The following is a 20170-nucleotide window of genomic DNA, read 5'->3' on the forward strand; positions in this document are numbered from 1 at the left end:
ACCAGGCAGTCAGTCACTCACTCCCCCATTCGGTGGGATGAGGGAGAGAATCAAAAAGTGAGAAAATTCATGGGTTAATATAAAGACAATTTAATAGGACAGAAAAGGGAAAAAAAAAAAAAAAAAGAAAATACAAAATGAGTGATGCACAACACAATTTCTCACCACCGAACCAATGCTCAGCTAATTCCTGAGCCACACTGCATCCTGGCCAATCCCCCAGTTATATATGGAGCATGACATCATATGGTATGGAATATCCCTTTGGCCAATTTGTGTCAGCTGTCCTGGCTGTGTCCTCTCTCAGCTTCTTGGATGCCCTCTGCCTTCTTGTTGGCAGGCCAGTATGAGAAGCTGAAAAGTCCTTGACTGCTTGGCAACAACTAAAATATTAGTGTTTTATCACCATTCTTCTCACCCTAAATCCAAAACACACCACTACACCAGCTGCTAGGAAGAAAATTAACTCTATCCCTGCCAAAACCAGGACGTGTTCTTAACATCATATACGTTCTTGAACTATTTTTAACTAATACTTTTTTAATCAGTGTCTTTCTTTGTCAGCATTATTCAAATGAAGTTACACATTGCACAGTCAGTTCTGCTATATATGTGTCTGGTTATGATTTTACATAGTATCTAAGAAAAGAGTGGCAGTAGTTTTTGACTTGATTCTGTTTTGACAATGAACACACCTATAATAAGCATCAAAGGGCTATCTTGATTATTTACAGTTGTAGTAAATTTTCTAGAATCGAGATTACTTTGAATGTGGAAAACGTCATTTACATAAAGCTCATAGAAGTGAATGACAGAGCACCAGAAGAAAGCATATAGAAACTCTGTCAATTTAAGAAAAAAATCAGGAGTGCTGAAACACTCGGTGAAGGCTATACTGTAACCTGGACTATGTTTTATGCTATTTAGGATCAGAGCAGTAACATCAGTGGAACAGTTTCATTAAGTTCTTGCTTTTATAATCTCTTATTAGCACTGACAGAGGGGAAAAAACACACACGTATTCTGAAATACAGAAAAGAGAAATATTTTAAATATCAGATATTGATAATATGTCAAATTCTTATGTGCAGTTATTTATTTTGAGAGTGGCACAATAAGGGAAATGAAATAAAATTATTTTTCAGAGAATAAATAATACAGGGCTTGACAGGACACTGAAAGGTTATGGCTCCCTAAGGCAGGATAAGCTGTACCTAACCTATTTCAATTACTTCTGATGGTTGACTTGGTTTGACTTTTGAGCTTGAGATGGAATTTGAGCTTCAGTCTGAGTAATGTGCTTAGATTTTGAAACACTTAAGTATCAAAAGCATAGCCTTAGAGAATCTGATCAAAACATGGCATGTACTTGCTACTGAAATACATCAGTGTTACAGATCATCGTCATCAAAATATTATTTTGAGCTACTTATAAACATTAAATAACTCTAAATATTTCTTGAATAAGGAAAAAGGAAGACTATCAGCTAAAGTAAAACTATATGCAAAAGGAATAGCTAGTACCATATTTGTGTATGACTCAGTAATTTTCACCAAAAGCCAGTGAGAAAAGACATCACAAATTAAGAACCTGTACCAAATCATTAATAGATGAGACTTTAAACCACATTATCTGCCATGTCACTAAGATGTTTCCTCACTAATACCACAAAAAGTTTACTTTACTTGTCAGAAAAGCTGTTCAGTGCTTTCAAGAAAATAGTTTAGGTTTTTTGCCACGTCATATTATCCATTAATATGAACTCACTTGAGGATGTCTTTACTAATGTAAATTTAAAATAGAATACCACAGATTAGGAGAGTGCCATACAAAAGCAACCTAAGCATAAGTCCTTTTGATTAACACAACCTAAAGAATGCATGGTAACGGTAATGCTCATTCTAACCTTGACTCAGACTCTGGCTTTAATGAAGTCATTTTGCTTATCTAGGTTTTTCTGTTCTTAACAGAGACAACCTATACATCAATGGAGACAGTGTTATAATGAATACTTAGGTTTCAGCTAGTAGAACACTACATTTAAATAGTTGTATAATCTCATTAGAACTGATATAAATTGTGTTAATTTTTAAATTAAGGTTGAATTGAGACAGTGATGAAATATATACACTTCACACTGGAACAGTTTGGAATTTGGTAATGGATGCTCTAAATGTATCCCTCAACTGTGATAAAGCATCTGATTAAAAACAAAAAGATGGAAATTAAGACAAAATGGCCCCATAAGTTTTTCATGAACAAGCTTAAGGGAAGCTGTGGAAAACAGTTAAATGTAGAGAAAGTTATCTAAAACAAAAAGTAAGAGACAATGATAAAGGCAGACTTTCTATGTTGCAGAGCCTTAAAAAAAAAAAAAAGTAAAAAAAAAAAGTGTTCTTTTTCTCACAAAGAAGTCAAAGGACTAATAAGTCCCAGATGGAAGGAAGTGCTACAGCTGTCAGAGAACATACTGGTTTCCTCAGTATAACTTAATCTTTATTACTTTAAGAAAGTGCAATACAAATATTCAATGAAATTTTTAAACAAGCAAAAATCTTTTTCATCTTGAAATTTTAAAATAGATTTAAAGAAAATTATTTCAGGTCCTCACATGTCAGGACAAGGGAAAAAAAAAAACCAACCTTCATTCATGGTCTCTATATGTTGAAATGTCAAAATAAGTTAGTGTTGGTGCATGACAGAGGTATTTTTCAAGACCTCATCTAAACTTACTACTTTTTTTTTTTTTTTCCCCCCTAGTGGAATCATTTCTGCTTTATAGGACGCATAAGTCAGGTTGTTTGTATAGAAAAGAAGAATTCAAAGCAAATGGAGATGCACATGGAGTGCTCAGGGAGTTTTTCAAATATCATTGTCCAGATTTTTGTATATAACAGGTCTGCAGTATTTTTAATTTGTTTTGATTTGTTCAGTTCAGATATAAAAGGCAAAACACAAACAAAACCACTTTCTAAATCACCTGATTATATAAACATAAGCTTAGTTATGGCATAGGTTATTTCTGATACTTAGTTAAACCTATGTTTCTCACTCTGAATGACACTATGATCCATCAGCTGAAACTACAATAGACATAAAAGACGGTTTTATTCCTTAATGTAGACAACACCTTGGTGTTAATGCTGTTGAAAGAATTTCTGAAGCCATATGAAGTCAGGAATGGAGTGACACACTAAGCTGCTTGGAGTGAGTTAAAATTCTGGACATAGCATAATGTAAATACAACAAAATTAAAATCCCATACTTAATATATATTTGTTTGATCTCATTTCTCCTTTATCTTCTTTATTGCATGGAAGTGACTACAGTTCTGGAGCAGTTACCCTTTCCTGTCAGCCTGCCTCTAGCTTCTTGGCTCCTATGTATCTGATTGCTCTCTGATTCTTCCAATCAGCTGCGTATTAGCATTCACTGTATAGCAAAATACATTGTATAACCTCTGTTGAGTGACTTTTCAATCTTGATTCAGACAGAGTGTTCATATGATTAGTAAGACTAAAAAAAATATGGACCAGGTTTCTAACACAGAAAATGATCTCAAAATGCCCCTTTTACACTATAAAAGCAAAATTATGTATTCGATGTGTGCTGGGTTTCCATGGCAAGGTTTTGATAGCGGCGGGGGCTACAGGGGTGGCTTCTGTGAGAAGCTGCTAGAAGCTTCCCCTGTGTCTGACAGAGCCAATGCCAGCCGGCTCCAAGACGGACCCACAGCTGGCCAAGGCCAAGCCAATCAGCGCCTCTGTGATAACAGATTTAAGAAAGAGAAAAAAACAGTTAGAGAGGGCTTTTGCAGCCAGAGAGAGGAGTGAGAAGATGTAAGAACATCTGCAGACACCAAGGTCAATGCAGAAGGAGGTGCTCCAGGCACTGGAGCAGAGATTCCCCTGCAGCCCGTGGTGAAGACCATGGTGAAGCAGGCTGTCCCCCTGCAGCCCATGGAGGGAGGATGAGGGGGTGTAGAGATTCCACCTGCAGCCCATGGAGGACCCCACACCGGAGCAGGTGGAGGCACCTGAAGGAGGCGGTGACCCGTGGAAGCCCATGCTGGAGCAAGCTCCTGGCAGGACCTGTGGATCCGTGGAGAGAGGAGCCCACGCCAGAGCAGGTTTGCTGGCAGGACTTGTGACCCCGTGGGGGACCCACGCTGGAGCAGTTTGCTCCTGAAGGTCTGCACCCCATGGGAGACACCCATGCTGGAGCAGTTCGTGAAGGACTGTCTCCCATGAGAGGGACTCCACACTTGAGCAGGGGAACGATGAGAGGAGTCCTCCCCCTGAGGAGGAAGAAGCGGCAGAAACACCGTGTGATGAACTGACCGTAACCCCCATTCCCCGTCCCCCTGTGCCGCTGGGGGGGGAGGAGGTTGAAGCCGGGAGTGAAGTTGAGCCCGGGAAGATGGGAGGGGTGGGGGGAGGTGTTTTAAGATTTGGTTTTAGTTCTCATTCCTCTACTCTGTTTTGCTTAGTAATAAATAAGATGAATTCCCTCTCTCAGTTCGGTCTGTTTTGCTCGTGACAATAATTAGTGAGTGATCTCTCGCTGTCCTTATCTAGACCCATAAGCTTTTCGTTATACCTTTTCTCCCCTGTCTAGTGAAGGAGGGGGGTGATAGAGCGGCTCTGGTGGGCACCTGGCCCCCAGCCAGGGTCAACCCACCACACACAATGCTATGACTAAATTTAAACAATCTGTTAGTTGTATGAGTCTCAGAAATGAATATATTTTAGTATAAGGTATTTGAGAAAGAAAGTTAATATTGCCTTCATTTGAAAGAGGACCAATGTCTGCACATCAAGAAAAACAAGGATAATGATGTACAGAAGGTATACGATAATACTATAGTCATTGGAAAGAGGAACACTGAAAATGAACAAACAAATAAGAACTGTAAGAACTGACACTATAAAACCAGGAAGAAATAGAAGAAATAGCAGCATCTATAGAGTGTGCTTAACATACATGCTGTTGTGTGCATATGTATACGTATACTTGTTCACATATATATGAACATATACATATATGTACTATATATTGTGTTAAGAAGATAGCTATATATAGCTATATAGTATATATTCATATATTTTATATGTGTTTTTTTCAGGAAACATGTCTGTTCCTTGAAGTGTATCCTAGTAAAGGAATTTTGTATTCTGGGATATAGGACCAAAGTCACCTCTTATTGCTTAGGACAATACTCAGAAACTCTAGCAAGGATTCCTCAAACATAAACTTTTTTCAGGGTTCAGCTATGTAAAAAGAAGATTGAAGCCATGACTATCTCTTAAAAAATTATCTGTTTTTAATTTTGGTGTATGGATGATGTAGCTTTTTTATTTGACTGGTCTATTTCTGTTATAGCATCTGTTTTACTTCCCTGCCTTGCCCCCACTACCACCCCCATGCCCTGGTTGTAAATCCAAAACTGTATGTTGTCATAGAAGTCATTAAAGCAATTTTAAAGTAAATCTGATATTTGACAAGCAGTTGCACTGTGACTTTCCCTCAAGACTGGAGTGACATTCTGAATTGCTTGGAGTGAGTTAAAATTCTGGACACAGCATTTTCAATAATATGCAGCTTAGGCAGCATTTTCTTAGACATCCATATAAATAAGATTGAACCCTTTACAGTGCTGGTGGTTACTGAAGACCAGCACAAGTCTCTGAAAACACTGGCCAGTTTTTTATTTGTACTAAATTTCCAGAGTTGTATAAAGTCATAGTGAATATTTTTACATAAAGATTTTTAGAGGTTGTTTAAAAAGTAATGTTCCATTTCAGAAAGGTTTGAAAAGAACCTTTCAAATTCAGAACTTTAATCCTCCACCACTGTGTGATAAAATCTAATGGTTTTGACTGTCAGAGAGGGAAGAAAACTGTGACAAGTTCTTACATCCATAAAGAGAGATAAAAATGCTCTTATTGCTTAAAATATTTAAAATATTTAAAATATTTAAAATTGCATTCCAGCTTGTCTTGATTTTACTGCCTAAACAGATAGGGATCTAATTCTTAATTTTTTTCACCCCGTTACACATTTAAGCTCTGGAGCTTAAGGAAGAGGAAAAAAAAAAAAAAAAGTGTGTGTGGAAGAAATTTTAAAACTTTGCTGTAGTGGAAAACAGACTCAGTCTTAGGGAGACAAAAGTTCTGAAAACAAATCATACATAGATTTGTTCTGTGAGACAGGTAGAACAGAGGATGGAAATTACCATAGTGCTGTTGGTATATTTCAGGTGAACTAGTCAATGAAATATTATAACAACTCAAGTATTTTGACTTGATATGTGGTTATTGCAAGAAAGCAATAGACTGAAATTATTGGAATAGATAGGCTACTGCCAAGCAAGCTGGCCAGACTCACATCTCTATTGTAGCTGTTCCCTAGCTGGACCAGCAATGAAAACAGGAACGTGTTGATACTGTGCAGCTACCTCAGTTGTTCTTCCTTTCTGTTGCTGCCCCTGAGAATCTTCATTTTGCCTGTTTGTAAATATCATTTGTCTACTGTTTCACAGCCAATAACCATCCCTAAACTTTATGACCATCTCTTCCACTATGCATCGTCTCATTACGGATGTTGTTACTTTTCCCTATGGACATGCAGGGAACTCAGACCAAAGTAATGACTGTTGTTAATTAGATTAAACCAATAACGGAACAGAGAAGGAATTTCTGAGGAAGTTACATCTTAAACATTCTTACAGGCCAGAGGGAATCCTTCAGCTGTCACTTTCCAATGAACTGATTCCTGACTCTCTTTCTTCACCACAACTGGAAAACTTACTTGTAGGTTCAAATGTCAGCAAGAAAAAGTCTATAAAATGAGGAAAAACTGAATATAATTTTGAAACACCAGTAAGACTTCACAATGCTTCTCTGCAAATTGGTTCTTTTTTATTGTGCCATTTTATTGCTGTGACTTCTATGACCTTAACCTTTTGCTGTCGATCATTAGGTTTTATCTTATAAAACAATGTAATTTCTGATATTTGAATAACAAAACTCATTACAAATGGAAATTTGAATATTGCTTAATAATTTATGGGATTACAATAAGACTTTGTGTTTTTCCCTTCTAGTAATGTGAGAAAATATTATTGGGGCAATGATTAAATTAATAAACTGAAGACTGTGGAGGAGATGGGTATGTTTCTTCCATTTTCCTTGTATTAATTCTTTGATCTCCTAGTACTATGTATACCGTTATTCAAAAGTACTAAAGATTAATGTGTAGCTTGATCAGCAAATAAAACCTAAGTGAACACAGGAATACGATGCAGAAGAGCTTCACATTGTTCGGTAACAATAAAGCAGCTTTGAAAAATTGCCAGAACTTACAAACTGTGGCATAAATATCTGTGTCCTTACTGCAAGGCTAACACAGAAATGGCAGAAATACAATATGCGTGTCAGTGAATAAATTGTCCTTGGCTAACAGAATTTTAACTATGCAATGCCAACAGACTAGATATGTACATGTAATATGAGGGGAAAATAATCATAGTCTTCCACTTCACATTTGCTGTGTTCATTCATTTATGCTACTACTACAATTTCAGAGATGCAACAAACATTGGTGGTTTTTTTGTTGGGTTGGGGGCTAATTGTAGAAAGTTATTGCAAATACAATTTTTCCACTTATTCTTGTTAAATGGTGATATCCGATTCCATGTTCTTCTTGATGGGTGTGTTAACGCTCTCATTTTTAAGGGAGAATGCTATTTTTTTCCTCTAAAAAAAGAAAAGAAAGGAAAAATATATAACTATAAAAGGTCTTGTATCTTGCTCTCCTTATATTTTTCAGCCTGAACAAAGGAAAAAGACCTGGAAGGGCACTCGAACAGGACCCCTGACAGTTCATGCTGCCTCAGTGCGAGCTCACTCACAAGGTTTGTTCTGAACTACTGCAGCTGTTATAGATGCTGTATAGATGTCTGTTATAGATGACACTAGCCCAAAATAACATGGACATAAGCCAATCTGGGCCACGTGGCCTTGGAGCAGATATCTAGCTTTTTTATTTACCATTGAAAAAGACTGGTGCCCAAGTTATGTTTTCCTCCATTCTACCAGTTGGAGGAAAGGGGGAAGCCAGAAATAGACACGTAATGTATAACAACTCCTGGCTATGTGACTGGTGCCATCACAACGGTTTTGGCTTTTACGACAACAGGACGTTCTTTGATTACTATAACCTGTTAGAGAGGGACAGGATCCACCTGTCTAGAAGGGGCAAGGGAATCTTTGGCAGCAGGCTGGCCACCTTGTTTAAAGTTTGTCGAAAAAGTTTAAAGTGTATGGAAAAAGGGACTGGCCACTTGGGAGGAATATAGGAATGTAGTTAGAGTATGCAGGGATGCAACCAGGAAGGCTAAGGCTCACTTGGAATTAAAACTGGCAAGGGATGTCAAGGACAACAAGAAGGGCTGTTTCAAATACATCAGCAGCCAAAGGAAGATTAGGGAAAATGTGGGCCCGCTGCTGAATGGGATGGGTGCCTTGGTGGCGGAGGATACAGAGAAGGAGGACTTACTGATTGCCGCCTTTGCTTCAGTCTTTACTGCTAAGTCTTTACTGCTAAGGCTGGCCCTCAGTAATCCCAGACCCTGGAGGTAGGAAAGAAAGACTGGAAGAAGGAAGACCTTCCCTTGTTGAGGAGGATCGGGTTAGAGAACATTTAGGCAAACTCAACATCCACAAATCCATGGGCCCTGATGGGATGCACCCATGAGTGCTGAGGGAGCTGGCAGATATTATTGCTATGCCACTTGCCATCATCATTGAAAGGTCACACAGAACAGGAGAGGTGCCTGAGGACTGAAGGAAAGCCTATGTCACTCTGGTCTTCACAAAGGGCAAGACAGAAGACCAGGGAAACTACAGGCCAGTCAGCTTCAACTCCATCCCTGGAAAGGTGATGGAACAGCTCATTCTGGAGGTCACCTCTAAGCATGTAGAGGAAAAGGTTGTCAGAGGTGGTCAGCATGGATTCCCCAAGGGAAAATCGTGCCTGACCAATCTGACAGCCTTCTATAATAGCATGACTGGGTGGGTCGGTGAGGGGAGAGCAGTGGATGTAGTCTACCGTGACTTCAGCAAGGCTTTTGACACCATCTCCCATAACATCCTCATAGGCAAGCTTAGGAAGTGTGGGTTAGATGAGTGGAAAGTGAGGTGGATTGAGAACTGGATGAATGACAGGACTCAAAGGGTTGTGATAAGCGATACAGAGCCTAGCTGGAGGCCTGTAGCTAGTGGTGTGCCCCAGGGGTCAGTTCTGGGTTCGGTCTTGTTCAACATACTCATCAATGACTGGGATGAGGGAACAGAGTGTACCCTCAGCAAGTTTGCTGACAATAAAAAACTGGGAGGAGTGGCCAACACACCAGAAGGCTGTCCTGCCATTCAGCGAGACCTGGACAGGCTAGCGAGTTGGGCGGAGAGGAACCATTTGAAATTCAACAAGGGCAAGTGTAGGGTCCTGCACCTAGGGAGGAATAACCCCAGGCACCAGTACAGGTTAGGGGTTGACCTGCTGGGAAGTAGCAGGTAGCTCTCCATGAGCCAGCAGTGTGCCCTCGTGGCCAAGGCGGCCAATGGTATCCTGGGGTGCCTTAAGAAGAGTGTGGCCAGCAGGTCGAGGAAGGTTATCTTCCCTCCCTGCTCTGCCCTGATGAGGCCACACCTGGAGTTCTGTGTCCAGTTCTGGGCTCCCCAGTTCAAGAAAGACAGGGAATTACTGGAAAGAGTCCAGTGGAGTGCTACGAGGATGATTAGGGTACTGTAGCATCTCTCTTATGAGGAAAGGCTCAGAGAGCTGGGTCTGTTTAACCTGGAGAAGAGTGAGAGGGGATCTCATCAACGCTTATAAGTATCTAAAGGGCAGGTGTCAAGAGGATGGGGCCAGACTCTTTTCAGTGGTGCCGAGTGACAGGACAAGGGGCAATGGGCACAAACTGGAACACAGTATGTTCAATCTCAGTATGCGACAAAACTTCTCCACTTTGAGGGTGACTGAGTACTGGAACAGGTTGCCCAGAGAGGTTGTGGAGTCTCCTTCTCTGGAGATACTTAAAACCTGTCTGGATGCAATCCTGTGCAACGTGCTCCAGTTGATCCTGCTTTAGCAGGGGTGTTGGACTTGATGATCTCCAGAGGTCCCTTCCAAACCCTACCATTTTGTGATTCTGTGAGTCTGATTCTGTGATTGTATGATTACAGACACATCTAATCGATATTCATAATTTCTTTTTAGGGAAGAAGATCTGACCCATGAGTGTTAGTATTCTGGGGTAAACAAACTTGCTGGGAAATGTGAAAAATAATCATTACACACAGAAAATAGAAATTAGGAAGAAAACTCTCCCTACCACATATCCGAATAACATTTCAGTAAAAGATCTCCTCTGCAAAGCAATATAGCACCCTCCAAGGTTCAGAAGAGAGAGACTTGGATGCCTCATCCCTGGAAGTGTTCAAGGCTAGGTTGGACGGGGCTTTGGGCAACTTGGTCTAATCGAGGTTGTTCCTGCCAATGGCAGGGGGGTGGAACTAGTTGATCTTTTAGGTCCCTTCCAACCCAAAGCATTCTATGATTCTGTGAGTCCTTGACTTTTCAAATGTAATGTGCCATGCAATTCTCCGGAATTTGCTCCATTGTACATTTGTCTGGTGTTCCAGAAATTCATCCAGCCTGAATGTCTAACCACACTTGTAAATCATATATTTTTAGGTAGTGAATATAAAATCCTTTATAGTGTGAAGAATGGAGAAGGGCCTTGACAGCTAGGTGCAGGCAAAAGTGATTAATGGTAGATTTCTTCCATCGAAAGACACTTTAAAAAACAAGTGGAGAAAACCATCTTTCCTTCAATGCTACAAGGGAAGTAAGTTTTTAAAATGCAGTTTTGGAAAGGAGGATTCTATGACTATTTCTGCAGTCAGGTAGGTGAGAGACATATTTCCTCATGAATACCAGCTTTCCAAGGAAAGCTTTATCTGTCCTTGCTGTTTTAGAGATGGCACTTGACTTTATATCTCTTTTTTAGATCCTTTACTATATAAGCTTCCCTCAGTTACTTTACTTATGCTTCATGATAGTTTTCCATTTGTTGGTCTCTGTGCGAGAAGCTCTTACTCTTTTTAGATCTTATTTAATGGCCAGTATCTCTCTGTGTTGTTTCTTCAGGTGCAGACACCGTATCTGTAAACTATTATCAATTACTTTGTCATGGAAACTCTTTGGTTGCAGAGCAGCAGAAGAAATAGTATTACTTAAGAAGGGCAGATAAAAAGAGGTTTTAATTTCGGAATAACGTACTCATGTAAGGTGGGTCATGTCAAGGGTGAAGAAGGAGTATGCAGCAGGGGTGGAAGAGGGTGAGAAATGAAACATATGGTGGGTTATAGGATCAAGGAGGGACCAATGTGGGTAGTGGAACTGTAAAAGGGAGATAGTTTACATCTTTTTAGAACTTTCATGAAGTGTCATCCACAAAAACTTGAGGGAAAAAAAAATTCTTCATGAATGTTTGAAATTCTGAGACAAAAAATTGCAAATGCTCTTGCTCCATCTAAAATAATTTCTTATTCATTTTGGCTGCAATCCAGAGCTTACTTGTTTTAAAATCTTGAATTTGGCACATTACAGTCTTAAACGCAAACAGACAAATGTCACAGCATAATATAGTAATAAACTTTAATTTGGGGCCATCTATGCCTGTGGGCATCTGACAACAGTAAGTTGTAAATGAAAATATAATGAAATATACTCAGATAATATTCCTTCTTGCATTCATCTTCATATGCCTTTGAGACAAAATTTAAATCAATATAATAGGAGAGAGAAATATTGCAAGGTCTGATTGGTTTATTCCCAATGTTTTTAATAAGAAAACAAAATTCTGCCTGTATCACAGAATGTGGTGGGTTTAAAAAAAAAATAAAATAAAAAAAAAATCATTGCACTAAAGATATAACCACCTTGATTTTACTCTGCCAAAATCTGTGAAATCCATAATATATTTTAGTCACACTGGGACATTAATACTCTTTTATTCCACAACAAAAGTTACAATTACAAGGAAACTTCAAGCAATGTATAACTGAAATTTTCAGAACCAAGAAATACTTACTGTCAAGACAAATAATGTTTTGTAAGATTATCCTAATGGAAAATATCAGCACAGTGATGACTTTCTTGTCTCCTTAAACAGAAATCACAATCATTGATTTAGAGCCCCAGTTTCACCATAGAACAATTACAAATAAAATACATTTATATGTCACAGCAGATGTGGTAATAATCATAGACACTGAATAAAGTGGTTGTTCCTCAGAGCTATTATCAGCTTCAGATGTGAATATCTTTCAAGTAAAACCATGCCTCTCTAAACTTTTATTATAATAGTGCTATCACTTTCCCCAAACTATTCCTTTGTATAGCTCAAGCTGGTACTTGTATTTCTTTGCAGGCCTAATGGGTTTGGCATCTGAGAAAGCTGAATTTCAGGTTTCTTTGAAAAGCAGGATGAAATTAATCAGGTTCTCCAGAGTAAATTGAGATTAATTTTGTCAAAAGATACATGGTTCTCAAAAAAAGAAGATCCTGTCAAACATACATTTGCCATTCCTTCCATAAGTCTCTATAGAAAATTAGGTGATCTCAATTTCCCTTGTGTTTTTCAAATTCAGAATTGCTTCCTGCAGAACCTGGTACTGAGGAAGGTATTAATCTTAAAAAGATGAGGAAGTCCTGGGGTTGCCTTTCAGTCAATGCTATCTAATGCTATCTGATGTTGCATGAAACATGCCCCAGAGTTGAGATTTTTTTGCCCCATTGATCATAAACTGAGTCTAGAATGGTGAGTTCAGGCATGAATATTTGCATTGTACATTCTTGTTGTGGTTTTACCCCAGCCGGCAGCTGAGCACCACGCAGCCGCTCGTTCACTCCCTCCCCATCGGGATGGGGGAGAGAATTGGAAGAGTTAAAGTGAGAAAACTCGTGGATTGAGATAAAGACAGTTTAATAGGTAAAGCAAAAGCCGCGCGCACAAGCAAAGCAAAGCAGGGAATTCATTCACCACTTCCCATGGGCAGGCAGGTGTTCAGCCATCTCCAGGAAAGTAGGGCTCCGTCACGCGTAATGGTTACTTGGAAATCCAAAACGTATCCCCACACTAGCTACTATGAAGAAAATCAATCCTCTCAGCTGAAACCAGGACAATTCTAAATATGAAGAATGCCACTCATTTTTTTTCTGTCAGGAAAGGAAGCTTGAAACTTTCTGTCTTCTCAGTTCCTCACTCACAGCCCAGGGGAATCCCTGCCCTGTGTTTGCATGGAGCTTTGTTATCTACAGATCTACGTAATTTCACTTTTGTATTTGGTTGTCTTTAAAAATATTCACGTCAAAGAATGTTTAGCATTCAATAAAGTTTATAAAATATTGTAGATATTCGTGCTCTCTTTATTTTCACATTTATTCTGCTTTAAATATTAAAATAAAATATACTGTCAAAGAGGTATTATAACTGAAAATTTGTTTTTAAAAATCATTCTGTAAGAAAAGTTTGGGTTTGTTTTCATTTTGGTTACATGAAAAGGAGATTTAGATGTTTAATATCCCATAGACAGAAGATCCCATTCTCTGAGCAGCTCTACTATAAATGCTTTAATTTATTCAATATTAAGAGCCAACCTATTTTATCATGAGCTGTTAACAAATTTTCCTGTGGCTTTTTTAATTTGTGACAAGTGTATATGTACCTAATTTACATGGTATTATTTCTATTCCCTTAGTACATTTTTTTAAGAATCAGGTAATTACAAATATTAAAGTAATGAAGAATGCAGTCATGAATTATTTGCAGTGAAATTATCTGACATGCACTATCCAAAGATGCTAAATGATTAAAAAAAAAAAAAAAAAAGAAAATCTTCCTGACTTGACTTCAGAGATAATCATATATGTTATCTAGCACATGAACAGTTGTAGCAAATCAATCCAAAGATCCACAAAGTCTTGCATTTTTTTTCTCATCAATGCATGAAAGTGAGTGTTTAAGGAAAGTTATAAGAACAAGACATAAATGTAAGCATACTTTCACTGAAAATATTTCTTGTTTTCAGAAGTCTCTGATTTAGGATCTTCCTGTGTGGCAGTTGAGTTGGGTTGGGCCTGGCTGACAGTAGTGTTAGCATACAAACTTCGGTTAACCCTATAAGATAAAGGAGTAGCTTATTTATAAGCATTAAGTAGTAGCTTGAGCATAAACAACCTGTTAATCAGTGTGAAAATTGTGAACTATGGAGAAACTTCTCAACAAAGGATGGAAAAGGAACAAAGTATGCATGAAAAATTGACCCCATCAGAGAGAAATTTTGGAGGAGGCTCAAAGATCAAGGAGAAAATATAGAAAAGTGGTGTGACCACCTATGAGCCAGAGGCCTGAGCTAAGGAGTTAGGTGAACAAATCAATGTAAAGCAGACACATCTGCTGAAGGAAGCTGCAGGCAAACCTTTCCTTCAAGGAAAGATTATCAATGAGAGCTTAATGACCTGTGTGAAACTCAGACCCTATGATGAGGGTGCACCACTGCTGCCCAAGAGGAGGAGGGTGTTGTATTGATTCTGACCAGAAGACTGTTGTATGTTGAGGAGATAGTGATCCACACAGCAGATAATCTGAGTAGGTGCGTGTCCAGTGTGGCTTTCAGGCTGTGCTGTGCTGCACAAACCATTTGGCTGCAGGGTACCCTCAGCCAGCTCATTGTAACAGAGAAACCTGCAGGCAGCTCCCACTTGGTACCAGTGATTAAACCCACTACATGACACTGCCTTTATCTAAAAGAGCGCAAGAAGTTCTCATGTGAAAATCTATTAGGAATAGTTGTTTTCTTGCAACAACAATATATAATAGCTAGAATGATAAAAACAGACAGTTTATTTCCACAGACAGAATCTCTGCAGGATGCTGTGGGAAAATCCATCCGGGTTCTGTCCAGAGCTGCTGTCCTGGTTTAACCTCAGCCAGCAACTCAGCCCCACACAGCCACTCGTGCACTCCACCTCCAGTGGGTGGGGGAGAGAATCAGAAGAATAAAAGTGAGAAAACTCATTACTTGAGGTAGACAGTTTAATAAGTAAAGCAAAAGCCACTCACTCAAGCAAAGCAAAACAAGGAATTAATTCCCCACTTCCCATGGGCAGGCAGGTGTTCAGCCATCTCCAGGAAAGCAGGGCTCCATCACGTGTAATGGTTACTTGGGAAGACAAACACCATCACTTCTAACACTGCTGCCCCCTTCCCTCTTTTCCCCCCAGCCCCTTATATTCTGAGCATGATGTCATATGGTATGGAATATGCCTTTGGTCAGTTGGGGTCAGCTGTCCCAGCTGTGTCCCCTCCCAGCTCCTTGTGCACCCCCAGCCTAATGGCTGATGGGGCGATGTGAGAAGCAGAAAAGGCCTTGGCTCTGTGTAAGCACTGCTCAGCGATAATGGAAACATCCCTGTATTACCAACACTGTTTTAAGCACAAATCCAAAACATAGCCTCATACTAGCTACTATGAAGAATATCAACTCTATCCCAGGCAAAACCAGCACACCATGGTAGTGTTTTGGACTGGATGATCTTTAAAGGTTCCTTCCAACCCAAATCATTTTATGATTCTGTCATTTAATGTTACAGTAATCACTGGTCGTTTTATGCCCTTCCAGTACTTAAAGGGGGCCTACAAAAAAGCTGGAGAGGGATTGTTTACAAGGGCATGTAGTGATAAGATGAGAGGTAATGTCCTTAAGATGAAAGAAGGTAGATTTAGATTAGATGTTAGAAAGAAATTCTTTACTGTGAGGGTGGCGAGGCACTGGAACAGGTTGCCCAGAGAGGTTGTGGATGCCCCATCCCTGGGAGTGTTTTAAGACCAGGTTGGATGCGGCTTTGGGCAACGTGGTCTAGTGGAGGGTGTCCCTGCCCTCAGCAGGGGGGTTGGAACTAAATGTTCTTTGAGGTCCCTTCCAACCCAAGCCATTCCATGATTCTATGATTCTCTGAAGACAAGACTACATTAATGAATAATCATTGAATATCTTAACCTGATTAAAAGGGAAACTTCTGAAGTCATTACTTACAGGAGGAACCCACAAAAATTTAGTTCAGTGGTGTGTGCATACAAGTATGAGCTATTGTAAGACACGGCTTGAATGGAAGAACAATATAGTAAATTATGATCATATCAGGATTTTATTTTTAATATATAAATCTTTAAAATTCTACAAGCTATCAAAATTATAAGAAAAAAATCTGTTTTAAGGAGTATTTGCTGATCATCTAAATGATCTCTGAGGAACAGTTCTTCTTAATATCAAGGTAATATAACTTATTTAGGGGAGTTGTATTTTGGTATTGCATTTATTGTTTTCAAATCAAATTTTTCCTGTTGTTGGTAAACACCATGGATTCATTGGATAATTAATTATTACAAACATGGAGGAAAGGCAGTCTCATGCCTAGGTAACCAAGACCCATAAAATGAAAATGTAGCGTCAGATATCTAATCACTTACAGTAAAAGAATTCGTGAAAAATACTGATGACAATAAGTCAGGGCAATCATTGTATCCAAATGAGAACATGTCATAATAGCCTCTGCTATGTATGGAGAGCTTACTTTATTTTCAAATGTGGTTAAGGATGTTTACTAGAGGTTTTGTAAATGTCAATATTGTGAAAAATAGAAAGATGATTTAAAAAAATGTCAGGATGTACTTAATTAGAATATGTATCCAAGTTATTAAGTCTGTAAAGTTTTTTCCAAACATTAAATCTTATAAAATGCATTGCTAAACAGAAAAAAAAGGCCTCCAAATGGACATCAGTGTGTGTGTCCAGCAAGAATTGGACCTTCTATGGGTTTGTAATAGGAACTGTAAAATTAGGACATTATATACATACAGTTTCTTTTATTTGCTCAATCTATTATCATAATGCAGTTGATAGCAGTCTTGGAAAGGAGTAGGATATGGTTTCTGAACTTCCAATTTACAATATTGCATTTTCCATAGATGCATGAAAAGCATAAAATTGCATTTTTTAGATTCAAGAAGTCACTTGTAAAATAACTTTACTTTAAATTTTCTTCTTCCATGAATATTAAGCCACTCTCTGAAAACATGTTTATGATGCATATTAGAAATTTTGATCACTGGTTACTACAGTGTTGACAAAAGTCAGCAACTTCCTATGGAATAATTGAAAACAATTTAATTGAGTCTAAATGTAAGATAGAGTCATCACACAGCTCATGAGAATATCTTCCTAGGATGTTCATTTGCTTGAGGAAAGAAATCCGTGATGTAGTCATGTTCATAAGGATGAGGTGAGTCCCATTTTGACAGGTGACTTTCTCCTTTTACTATAAATCTATCCTAGAGTAACAAGCTCAGATATCTGCAATAAAGACATGTACATTTAGTAAGATGTTGACGTGGTTTAGCCCCAGCCGGTAGCTAAGTGCCACGCGCCGCTCTCTCACCCCTCCCCCGGTGGGATGTGGAGGAGAAGGGAAAAACAACGGCAAAGCCTCGAGGGTTGGGATAAGGGCAGGTTACTGGGACAGCAAGGGAGAGGGAAACAATCAACAACAGTGCTGATAACAGATAGTAACAATGGTGATAACAGAGAACAATTTTACCGATCCGACGACCGACCGACCGGACGCTCGACCCGTCCCGGAGCCACACCAACACGCCGAACCCGCCCCTGTCCGACTAGCCCCCTTTTATGGGGAGCATGATGTCACATGGTATGGAATAGCCCCCGGCCAGCTTGGCTCACCTGTCCTGGCTCCTTGGGAAATTAACTCTATCCTTGCCAGAACCAGGACATTATCCACCCCTTATTCCATACCATCTACGTCATGCCCAGATTATTTTACAGAACTCATTGCCTTACTCTATGGGCTATCGTTCTAAAATGTCTGTCAAGTTCATTTAGTCCATGCCTTTGGGTTCCATCTGCCATTACAGTCTCTCAGAGCAGGAGCAATGGTGCGTGCAGCTGGATTGTTGCATGCTGCATCCGGAGTCTTCACAGCCGATGTATCTGGTATGGTCCATGCTCACAGTCTGGATGCCAAAGATGTGATTTTTCGATGAAGTTTCTGGGCACCACTTGAAGGCAGTTCTAGTTCCATCATCGTGGCACTTTGTTCAGTTTCAAAGTCCATCCTTCATTAGTTTTGGGTGATTCTTATGGTCATACCATTGATACAGTATATCGCTATTAATATCATGCAATTTAATTTATTGGCTCTTTTCACCCAAAATCAAATCCCCTTGGGGTACACACCGGACTTCCCCATCTTTTCTCATCACCCACCAAGTGCACCCTGGTCCCTGAGCAAAAGCAATCCCGCAGATGGGCTTGCCTTTGCCTGAAGCAGGGATAACCCAAACTGTTTTACCCAACATGTTTTTCATGTGCACTACAGGAACTTTATCCCCTTCTACTGGGCGTGGGAATTTTGACTGGGCAGGGCCAGCTCGATTGGCAGATCCCCGAGTGTTAACTAACCAGGTGGCCTTTGCTAAATGTGTGTCCCAGTGTTTGAGAGTCCCACCACCCATTGCCCTCAGGGTAGTTTTTAGCAGTCCATTGCACCTTTCAACTTTCCCAGAGGCTGGCGCATGATAGGGGATGTGATACACCCGCTCAATACCATGCTCTTTGGCCCAGGTGTCTATGAGGTTGTTCCGAAAATGAGTCCCGTTGTCTGACTCAATTCTCTCTGGGGTGCCATGTTGCCACAGGACTTGCTTTTCAAGACCCAGAATAGTGTTCTGGGCAGTGGCATGGGGCACAGGATATGTTTCCAGCCACCCAGTGGTTGCTTCCACCATTGTAAGAACATAACGCTTGCCTTGGCAGCTTTGTGGGAGTACGATGTAGTCGATTTGCCATGCTTCCTCATATTTATATTTCAACCACCGCCCTCCATACCACAGAGGCTTTACCCGCTTGGCTTGCTTGATTGCAGCGCACGTTTCACATTGATGGATGACCTGTGAGATGGCGTCCATGCTCAAGTCCACCCCTCGATCACGGGCCCATCTATATGTCGCATCTCTTCCTTGATGACCTGAAGTGTCATGGGCCCACCGAGCTAGAAATAATTCACCCTTACGCTGCCAGTCCAAATCCACCTGAGCCACTTCAATCTTGGCAGCCTGATCTACCTGCTGGTTGTTCTGATGTTCCTCAGTGGCCCGACTCTTGGGTACGTGGGCATCTACATGACGTACCTTTACAACCAGCTTCTCTAGCCGGGCAGCAATATCTTGCCACAGTGGGGCAGCCCAGATGGGTTTGCCTCTACGCTGCCAGTTGCTCCGCTTCCACTGCTGTAACCACCCCCACAGGGCATTGGCCACCATCCATGAGTTGGTATAGAGGTACAGCGTTGGCCACTTTTCTCTTTCAGCAATATCTAAAGCCAGCTGGATGGCTTTCACCTCTGCAAACTGGCTCGATTCACCTTCTCCTTCAGCAGCTTCTGCAACTCACCGTGTAGGACTCCATACAGCGGCCTTCCACCTTCGATGCTTTCCCACGATGCGACAGGACCCATCAGTGAAGAGGGCATATGGTTTCTCATCTTCTGTTAGTTTATTATACGGTGGGGCTTCTTCAGCACGTCACCTCCTCCTCTGGCGACATTCCGAAATCTTTCCCTTCTGGCCAGTCTGTGATCGCTTCCAGAATCCCTGGACGACTGGGGCTTCCTATTCAAGCCCGTTGTGTGATCAGCGCAACCCACTTACTCCACGTAGCATCGGTTGCATGATGTGTAGAAGGAGCCCTCTCTTTGAACATCCAACCCAGCACTGGCAGTCGGGGTGCCAGGAGGAGCTGTGCTTCAGTGCCAATCACCTCTGAAGCAGCTCGAACCCCTTCATAGGCTGCCAGTATCTCCTCTTCCGTTGGAGTGTAGCGGGCCTCGGATCCTCTATATCCCCGGCTCCAAAACCCCAGGGGTCGACCTCGAGTCTCCCCTGGCGCTTTCTGCCAGAGACTCCAGGTAGGGCCATTCTCCCCGGCTGCGGTGTACAGCACATTCTTTACACCTGGTCCTGCC

Source organism: Balearica regulorum, chromosome 1 (genome assembly GCF_011004875.1).
Source record: "Balearica regulorum gibbericeps isolate bBalReg1 chromosome 1, bBalReg1.pri, whole genome shotgun sequence".
NCBI lineage: Eukaryota > Metazoa > Chordata > Aves > Gruiformes > Gruidae > Balearica > Balearica regulorum.